The sequence below is a fragment of the Octopus bimaculoides genome, chromosome 14 (assembly GCF_001194135.2).
Source record: "Octopus bimaculoides isolate UCB-OBI-ISO-001 chromosome 14, ASM119413v2, whole genome shotgun sequence".
Lineage (NCBI taxonomy): Eukaryota > Metazoa > Mollusca > Cephalopoda > Octopoda > Octopodidae > Octopus > Octopus bimaculoides.
The window spans coordinates 26,441,159-26,451,531 of NC_068994.1; the positions used below are offsets into that span (position 1 = coordinate 26,441,159).

General features: G+C 35.5%; 1 protein-coding gene across 1 annotated transcript in view; it reads left to right on the forward strand.

Moving 5' to 3' along the window:
- Positions 1 to 6: 6 nt before the first annotated feature.
- LOC106878084 (VPS10 domain-containing receptor SorCS3) overlaps positions 7 to 10,373 on the forward strand; it is a 1,235,712-nt gene continuing 1,225,345 nt past the window's right edge. Inside the window, exon 1 of the mRNA XM_052972785.1 lies at positions 7 to 641. The gene's annotated coding sequence lies outside the window, so the exon portion shown is untranslated. The remainder of the gene's footprint in view (positions 642 to 10,373) is intronic.

Genomic DNA, 10,373 nt, shown 5'->3' on the forward strand with positions numbered 1-10,373 from the left:
ACGACGATGACGATGGTGCTGCTATTGCTGCAGGTGATGATGACAACAATGGTGATGACGGTGATGGCAGTAGCGATCACAGCAATAACAACAACGACAACAAACGACGGCAACAACATGAAAACCGCAATCATCACAAACAACATCATCACCATCATCAACAACACAACCATAACAAAAGCAACAACAACAACAACAACAACCATAATCAAAATAATTACAACGATACAACAGGTGTTCGACCCACGGCCACATCTTCGGACGACCACCGTCATCACCACCATCGCCACCATAACGACACCAACGAAAACAGCAACAGCAACAAAGCCAACGAGAATGAAGAGAGGGATGTTGGCAGAGGCCCATGGGAGGAAAGTGTATATTTAGGAAAGGGCAAAAGTACAGGTGATGATAGTGTTAGCCCTGTTCCTCCCCCTCCATCATCGTCATCATCATCATCAACATCGACATCGTCATCGTCATCATCATCGTCATCATCATCATCGTCATTATCATCATCATCATCATCATCAAAGACAGAAAGTAAAAGAGAAGGTCAGAGTCTGTTGACAAGTTATGTCAATCTCCCTGATTGGAATCATAATGAAGCTATCGTTCACTGGTCCGGCAACAAAAGCAATGTAAGTTATATTTAACTGTTTTAACTTCAATATCAATGTCCTTATTTTTATGTAACTCCCATGTGTGTGTGTGTGTGTGTGTGTGTGTGCGCGTTTGTGTGTGTGTGTTATAACTGTTTCTTTTTCCTTTCTTCTCTCTCTCTGTCTCTCTCTCTCCGTGGTAAACATATATCGCTGTGTGTGTGTGTGTGTGTGTTCCAGCATGGCTTTGCTTTACATAATTAAAATGAATTTTAAAAATTCAAAGAACATGTACACACTGCCACGTGCACACATATAGAGGTGTGTGTAAGTTTGTGTCTATACATTCATTTTCTATCATATATATATATATATATATATATATATATATATATATATTATATACATGAATACACACACACACATCTACAAAAGAACTGGTCTTAAAATTTTACAAAATGCTACTGTTTATAGAATCCATGTATGAAGTTGTGGTCTTCATGCTGAGCAAGTAGGCATCATTACATAAGTTGATGAATCATTTCTTTGATTGATAGAATGAAAAAAAAAAAAATGAAAACTGGATCACCAACAACTCCACTTACCAGAAACTTCCTTCAGTTATCCCACACATTCACTGAGAAGGAAGCCATGATCATCACTACTTCTATTTTCCCCTCTCATGTAAATTTAATAGATTTACTTTCTAGACTAGGCAACCAAGTAAAATATCATTATTAGTGGTTTTAAAATTTTATTTTATGATTTATCTAAGGTGAAAGGCTGTAGTCCTCACCTTAGCTGATCGTCTGGGACTCATAAAATTGATTGGCTTTATGTTTGTGGAAAAAGTTGTGCAGAAACGGTGGGAACAGAACAAGGTTTAGTTTTGTTGTCCTTATGTTTTAAGTTCTAATATTGCTGTATCTCACTTTCATATTTACATGTCCTAGGTCTATAAAATATATACAGGATACTAGATCTTTTTTAACTTCAAGTCATCCTTGAACAAGTAGATCTATCGTCAAAGGAATTCTAACCATGACTATCCCGTCTGTGTTTCTTGAATATCTGAGATGTTATCTAGTATATTCTTCCCTTGGATGATCAGTTGTGAGTTAAAGGAAGATTTTACTGTTATTTGTATCAAGTTGTGGAATCTCATAGAGGCATCCTCATTGGTTTGTATAGATACCAGTAATTTCATGTGGTTATTTCATGCATTTATGTTTGTTTACTTTGGAAATTGTCCCCCCGTGGATGTTGTTTGGAATGCCTTGTGGCTAAGGAATATATCTGCCAGGTACTAATGATGGTGGTGCTTGACCAGCACAGTTTTTCTAGATACACAGATATTGTGCATCTAGAACTACAATATCCAATGGGTCTTTGTTTTTTTAAGTGAAATATAACTGTTGTTTCTAGCAGGACAGATGATTGATGTGGTAATGGTGTAAAATCTATATATGCCCACCTCAACAAAGCCCTATTTATTTTTTAAGGAACAATGTTGTGGTTCAGATTTATGGTGTTAACTGGATGAGAGTTCAGTCTGCTCCAGGTTAGAGCAGTAATCTTTAGTTGGCATTTCTAGATACTCCAGTACCTATCCTGACTTGTGTTGAATAAAGTATTCTGTCTACATACACGATGTAACTCTCATTAACATCAGATATGAATTCATAACCAGTATGTATCAAATACTTTATCTACTCACTCACCCTGCCTCTCCACCTTGCACAGACACACAGACAGATTGTTTTTATAGTCTTGTATATATTGGATTGTTATCTAAGACTGGATGGTCACAGACTGGTCTACTCCTGGCTGTGAAGTTGCAGGATAAAGTATTCCTCTGACTAGAAACACAACAGAACATCACCATGGATTTGAACCTTTGCCCTCTGAGCTGGACATTTAACTTCTTCACAACTTAGGGCTGTCTTATCTCTGGCTATATCCTAGTATCTCAGATAAGTGCATCAGAACATGGTAACCTTACTCTACCATCCATGCTTGCTCTGCATCATGTGGCATTAGTTTCACTTCTATTGTATGGTACTAGGGTTTCTTCTACATTACCTCTATCATGGTCTTGGGGCAATCATAGTATTGTGAGTCGATTTGGTAGATGGAAGCTGTGTAAGAGCATATTGGGAGGCACAGATATGATCATGGATGGTTGATTTAATCAGTTACCTGGTTTAACACAACTGAATACCTTTTGTAGAGCCTTGTTCATTTTGTAACTTTCTGATGTCAGGACAACTTCCTCTTTTCTTACCACATGTCAAAGATCCTAAGGAGCATAGATACTGTCCTTCTTTACTATCACTAAATGTTCTAAGTCAGGTTTCAATGTCCAGTTGTGAGCTATTTTCACTTCAGTTCCATCACTAGTATACTTAGGAAATGAATGAATCATATTTCTAATTAGAACATACTTTGTTGTTCGAAATATGCTGTCTTTCACAGTGGATTGGCAGAGTCAGTAGAGCTCTGGGTAAAATTTCTCGAAGTATTCAGTGACAGTCTTTTATGTTCTGAGTTCAAATTCTGTCAACATCAATTTTTCATTTTGTCCTTTCTGTGTTGTTAAAGTAATAAAGTTAATAAGTATTAGTCATATACTGAGGTCAATTTAATGAACCACACCCTCATCCCACTGAATTTGTGACTATACATATAACACACACACATACACATACACACACATGTGTACATGAATAAATACACACATATGCTCACACACATGTACACACATACATGCACATACTTATATGCATATATATATACATGCACACATACTCTAATACTTACATATATTCACATACATTGACAAGACATTTACGTGTATATACTTACACATACACATACATACTAATACTCATACACGTGTGCCCACTCATTCATACATGCAAAAATACCTCAAAACAATTGTGCAAGTGTTGCTGTTGTGAAACAGAAATGATGTTGATTGAGAAAATAAATTAGTTTCTTAATTAGTTTAGCTTAGTTACATTTTGTTTTGTCTTTTTTGAATTATTATATTTTATTTTTTTTATTATTTACAAATATTTGGTAAGTAATTAAGAGAACTGGTAAAGTGTCAAACAAAATGCTTTGCAGTATTCATTCTATCTCTTTATGTTCTGAGTTCAAATTCCACCTAGATAAACTTTGTTTTTCCCTGGGTTGGTAAAGTACTGGTCAAATACTGTGGTCAGAGTAATCAACTAAAATGTGTCCCACCAAATTTCTGGCTTTGTGCTTATGCAAGAAAAAGTCATTAATAGAAAACTTTTTACTGCTCCCTTTCTCTCTTATACAGTTTCTTTTTCCCCTCTTCACTCTTTCCTTCCCTTCCTCCTTCTCTTTCTCTCTCTCTCTCTCTTGTTTCATTTTTTTCTTTCACTTGTTATTAATCGTTCTCCCACCTTTTCTATCTTCTAAATCCTCATCTTCCTTTATCTTTCTCTGACTCTACCACTATTGCTCTGTCTCCACTCTTATTTATCATTCTCCACCCCTATCTGCCACTGTTTATCCCTGTTTATTACTGTCCACTCTGATCTGTTGTTCTGCTGCTTTATTATACTCTTTCATAGTTTCTGATTCTCTGTATGTGCGTATATAAGTGTGTACGTGCGCAGATGTGCATCAGTATGTGTGTATATATGAGTGAGAATATGCATGTGTGTATATGCATATGTGTATGCTTGTATATGTATATAGATGTGTGAAAGCATGAATGTGTATAGATGTATGTATGCACCTGTGAGTGGATGTGTGTGTGTGCATACAGGATGCAGTGTATGTATTGTCATCTAAATTACACAAAAATGAAAATAACACTGACATCTCATTTCAACAGATAGATTTACCAAAATTACATTAAAATATCCTGAAATACTAGAGAGTAAATTCATTAAATAAAAAAACCATTGGCTTTCACCATGGCCTCCAGACAACTTTGGAATCTTCTTCAACTCTTCTGGACAGTCTCCTTGTTTAAGTTGGTGAATGCTGCCATGATCCTTGCCTTCAGTTCATCTTTGGTGTTACAAGGAGTTTTGTTGGTTTCTTGCTCAACTGCACCCCACACATAATAATCAAGGGGCTTACAGTCTGGGGAGTTAGGTGCCCAGATGTTAGAGGTGATGTAGTCACAGAAATTGTCTGACAGCCATGACTGGGTTCTCCTGCTTGGTGCGGAGTTGTGTTGCCAGATATAGGATCTTCTAGCAGCCATCCCCTTGACCCAGGGCAGCACCACCTCCTCCAGGCACTTGATGTAGGCCCCTGTGTTGAGTCTGAGGCCATGAAGATAAATGGATGCAAAATGTCACCATCACTAGTGATTACTTCAAACACCATAATGTTGTTTGATTTTTATCACTCATGTCCTCAGATTGCACTGTCCCCCGATTGACACCCAAACACTTTGAAATGTTCGTATTGGAGCTTCCAGTATGAATGCCAAGCAGTACAGCATGTCGTTTCCAAATTTCTGGCAGAGTGAATTGCATCATGGTGCTGTTTTTCTCACAGACAGTACTCAACTGACCCTACCATACTTGTGTAGTTGGCAAAATCAAAAACGAACGATGCACATGCACGAAATTAAAGATATAAAATGGTGACAATTTACCCATCACATCCTGTACTTATGTATAAATATGTATATATATGGATGTTTATTCTTGTATTCAAATATGAATGTTTATGTGTATGTACACTTGTATATATATGTTTGTGTGTGTGTGTGTGTGTGTGCGTGTGTGCATGCATTTCTTTCTTTGGGATATAGTTAAATTGTTCTTCATTTGCAGAATTCAAGCTGGTCACTAACAAAGTGACAAGGCTGTTTTGTGTAAGTCAAGACAGCTCTTGGGATTTTTGGTTATTTGAATTTATTGATGTATGTGTGTGTGTGTGTTAAGCAGATGTGTGCATGTATGCAGATAAATTTGTACTCCTGTAATGGATATGCATGACACATTAATACACAAGTCTGTGTACTTCATGGCCTATTTATGTATGTGTGTATCATATGTATATGTGATTGCGTGTATATTTTCACTTAGGAACATCAAATGGAGTGTCCCTGAAATGTTTTATAAAATTTTCACTGTTCCTCTAATTGATTGTATCTGGAGAATGTGAAGCAGTTTGCTCTGTTATTACTTTGGAGAACTTGAGCATTTGTAGGTTTCTATGCAGATGCATTATTACATAGTCCAGTGCAACTGTGATAATAGGTACCAATGAAAATCTGTAGTCTGGATATAAGTGCTGTGCGTTTCTTGTTAGTTTTCTATAGATGTTCACTTTTTCTCCAGTTTTTTAATGAGAAATTCATATCAGTAGGCTGCTGGTGTCTTTTACTCCCTCTCCTATACAACAATATCTGGCCTGTTGTGCTTACACCATCTTGCTGTTTATATTAGAATGTTTCATCTGTATTCTTCATTTTTTAGTAGTCATGGATAATTTCTGGTTCTTGTATGCCTTTGGTATTACTTATTGGACAATCCTTCCAGTGTGTAGCATTATAGACTGTCTTAACTACAGTGTCATGTCTCATGAGAAAGTAATATCTTTCAGACATTTTTGGACAGCTGCTGATGGTATGGCTAATATCTTCCAGGCTTGTATTGTACAATCAGCATCAATTTCTGTCACAACATGGAAAATCCAGAGACATCCTTATTTCACTTGTTGATCAGGTATTTTGTAGTTATCTCCTATTCTTGGTCAGCAAATGTGTAACCTTTTAGTTCAGATGTGATGTACTTCTCACAGGTCCAGATGAGGCTACAACTCTTTCCATTGTTGTTGGTTTTCTCTGGCTTGTAAGATATGACGTCCTGCATAACTCTTTGCTGTATCCTTTATCTACTACTTGTTTCAGCTTAGACTACAGCTGTGCTGGGACACCACCTTGAATTTTTTAGTTGAATGAATCAACCTCAGTACTTCATTTTTAAGCTTGGTATTTATTCTATTGGTCTTTTTTGTCAAACCACTAAGTTATGGGGATGTAAACACACCAACACCGGTTGTCAAGTGGTGGTGGTGGTGGGGGACAAACACAGATAGAAAGACACACACATTGATATACAATGTCGTAATTGCTCAAAATATGGAGTAGATAAACAGCTGACAACTGATGAAGGTTTGTTCTTTATGTTACTTGTCTTGTTTTCCATTTGTTTCTTTCGTTGTTCGGAAAACAAGTTCATAGTCCATGTTTTTGTATTTCGTATTTCATGTTGTTTATGTTTTATGATGTCCTGTACCCATATATGCATATGTATATACATATATATGTAAGCATGTACATATATGTATGTATATAATCATATATATATATATTTTATTTGTATTATGTCTATAGATATATGTGTATATATATATATTCCACTCATGTCAACATGGAAGGTGGATGTTAAACAATAATGATGATGATGATGATGATATATATATATATATATATATATATATATATATATATATATATATATATATATATATATATATATATATATATATATATATATATACACACACAGCTTCTTTCAGTTTCTGTCTAACAAATCCATTCACAAGGCTTTGGTTGGCTCAAGGCAATAGTAGAAAATACATGCCCAAGGTGCCTCACTGTGGGACTGAACCTGGAACCATGTGGTTGGGAAGTAAGTTTCTTACTACACAGCCATGCCTGCACCTGTATGATGTGCCTGTATGATGAGTATTTCTTTTTTGCAAGTCTCTGGTGAAGTATGTCAATCCATTACCCTCCCCCTAGTTCACATGGAACAGCTGTTGACTCAATACTTCCTCAGGTGTTCTTCACCTAATCTCATGGTATTTTTACTCTTTCTCTGTTGAATATATATATATATGATGCACTTCTATCTTCTTCACTGTTTAGCCAGTGTTGTCTAAGCACTTATGCATCTATCTCCATCACTCCACTTTTACATAGATCATGCCAGTGTCACTGTTGATGTGGAAATTACCAGTGCTTGTTAGTATCTTCCTTGTCCTGATGTTCAAGTTACAGATTTCATCAAGTGTCATATTCACACTTTGTGTATATGTTTTACATGGCCACAATCAAATGATTGAAACGAGTGAAAGAATAAAAGAATATTTGCGTATGATGTTTGCATGTGTGTATGTCTTATGTATAAATCTATGTATATCTGTATGTGTCTCTTATGTATACATGTATGTCTGTATGTAAATGTTTATGTCTGTAATATATGTAATCCTGTATTTGATGTTTAATTTCTCTCCATCTTTTATCCGTACCTCCCTTGCATTCTCTGTATGTCTTTCTTCCCCCAACACACACTTATATACATGTACATATACACTCACATGTGTATGTCTAACACACAATTTTTATATATTTTATTTTTATATATTCAAGAGATGAGGAATTATGTACATTATTTATATTATTTACATTTGACAGATATTTGTCCTCATCTTGTTTGTTGTTAACACGTTTTGGTTGATATACCCTCCAGCCTTCATCAGGTGTCTTGGGGGAAATTTTGAACCTGGGTTCTCATTCCTAAGGTATTTTTCGATGTTGTTGTTGTTGTTGTTGTTGTTGTTATTGTTATTATTATTATTATTATTATTATTATTATTATTATTATTCAGGTCTCTGCCTGAAATCAAACTCGGAATCTTGGGGTTAGTAGCCTGTGCTCTTAACCATGATGCCACATGCTAAGATTCTGAGTTCAATTCCAGGCAGTGACCTGAATAATAGTAATAATAATAACAACATCGAAAATTACCTTAGGAATGAGAACCCAGGTTCGAAATTTCCCCAAGACACCTGATGAAGGCTGGAGTGTATATCAGCCGAAACGTGTTAACAACAAACAAGATGAGGACAAATACCTGTCAAATGTAAATAATGTAAATTTTTATATATGTATATAATTATTATACCTAAAGTTGACAGTCTACTCTGAGTTTTGTCCTTGGCTGTTCAAGACTGTAAGGTAGAAATTCTCATATATGATGGCATATAAGATGCACTTTTTCTTGAAAAAAAATATCTCAAAATCATCCTGGCTTCTATCAGGTCATCCCATGCTTTAACAGTATTTTAGACTGTCTAACAGCATCAATAATATTTATATGTATTTGGACATATTTAAACTAATTAAATTTCATTTTGCAGGATAATCTAATTGAAGTTTTACTAATCATAGCTCTTCAAACATGGCTGTGTCTAAAGAGCATTTGAAGCACATAATGCTTTGCAAGTTTAAAAAAGGGAACTCTGCAGCTGAAGCAACTTGAAATATTCACTCAGCTTATGAAGAAGAGTGCCTGAATGAAAGAACTTGCAAAAATTGGTTTGTAAAATTTAGAAGTGGAGATTTCAGTCTTGAAAATGAAGTCTGAACAGGATGTCCAATTGAGTTTGATGACAAGCTCCTTTTGGCAGAACTTGAAAAAGATTGTGCAGTTTCAGTTGCAGAACTGGCAAGCAAGCTTTGTTCAAGCTATACAACTGTTCACTGCCATCTTCAACAACTAGGAAAGGTCCCAAAACTTGGAAAATAGGTGCCTCATGGGTGCTGCAAGTCCAGAGTGGACATCTACTCTTCTCTTCGTTCTTGTGAACTCGTTTCACCCTATTTGGACAGACTGGTGACTGGTGATGAAAAATGGGTCTTTTATCAAAATGTTAAGCATCGTAGTCATTGGCTTGGTGAAGGAGAAAAGGCCCAACCACAACAAAAAGGAACTCCATGTTAAGAAGGTTCATCTCTCTGTTTGGTGGGATTGCAACTAATGCAACAACCAATGCTCAAATCTACTGTCAGCAATTAGAGCATCTGAACACTGCTTTGACGAAAAAAATGGCCTGCTTTAGTGTATCGAAAGGAAGTGGTGTTTTATCAGGACAAAGCAAGACACCACACTGCAAAGATCACATTTGCAGAAGATTGAGGAACTTGACTGAGAGAAAATTGCTCATTCACTTTATTCCCCAGACCTTACTCTTTCAGATTACCATTTGTTCCGTAGTTTACAGAATCATTAGGATGGATTAACTCCTGAGATAACTGAGTAAGTCAAAACTGACCTTTCAGAGTTCTTCTCTTTGAAACTAAACAAGTTTTTCACTAATAGGATTAAAAAGCTTATGAGTAGATGGAAAGATGTTATAAGATAATCATGGAAAATATATTGATGATTAAGTTTCATTTAAATGTAAGATTTGATTACTTGTTTTCTTTATCTAAAATCCAGACATTACGTATGGGATGACCTGATATATGTGAAGCCAAGCCTCTCATAAACTTTAATGCACTAAAACCCATTTTTCCTAAATGTGTACTGCTGAAATTTGGTGCTTCTAATATGCTCATGCATCTTTTATGCCCTCAAATTCATTAAGTTCTTATATGTATCAACACAATCATAAGATAGTAAGAGTGTTTCTGCCACCACAAAAACACATGCGATTTTAAATTAAGATCTCCTGTAACATTTAACATCCCACTTACATAGATACATTTATATCTACCTAACATTATAAATACGACAAACTCTACTTTCTACTCATCAGTCATGAGTAGCTAAGGGTGAAACTCAGAGTAGAAAATCAATTTTTAATATAAAAATATATCATCCACTCTATCCTATGTATTGAGTTCTGTATCAAATAGTGTTTGCACGATGTAAAATATTTTTTATCTAATTTACAAGTCTTAGGATATATATATA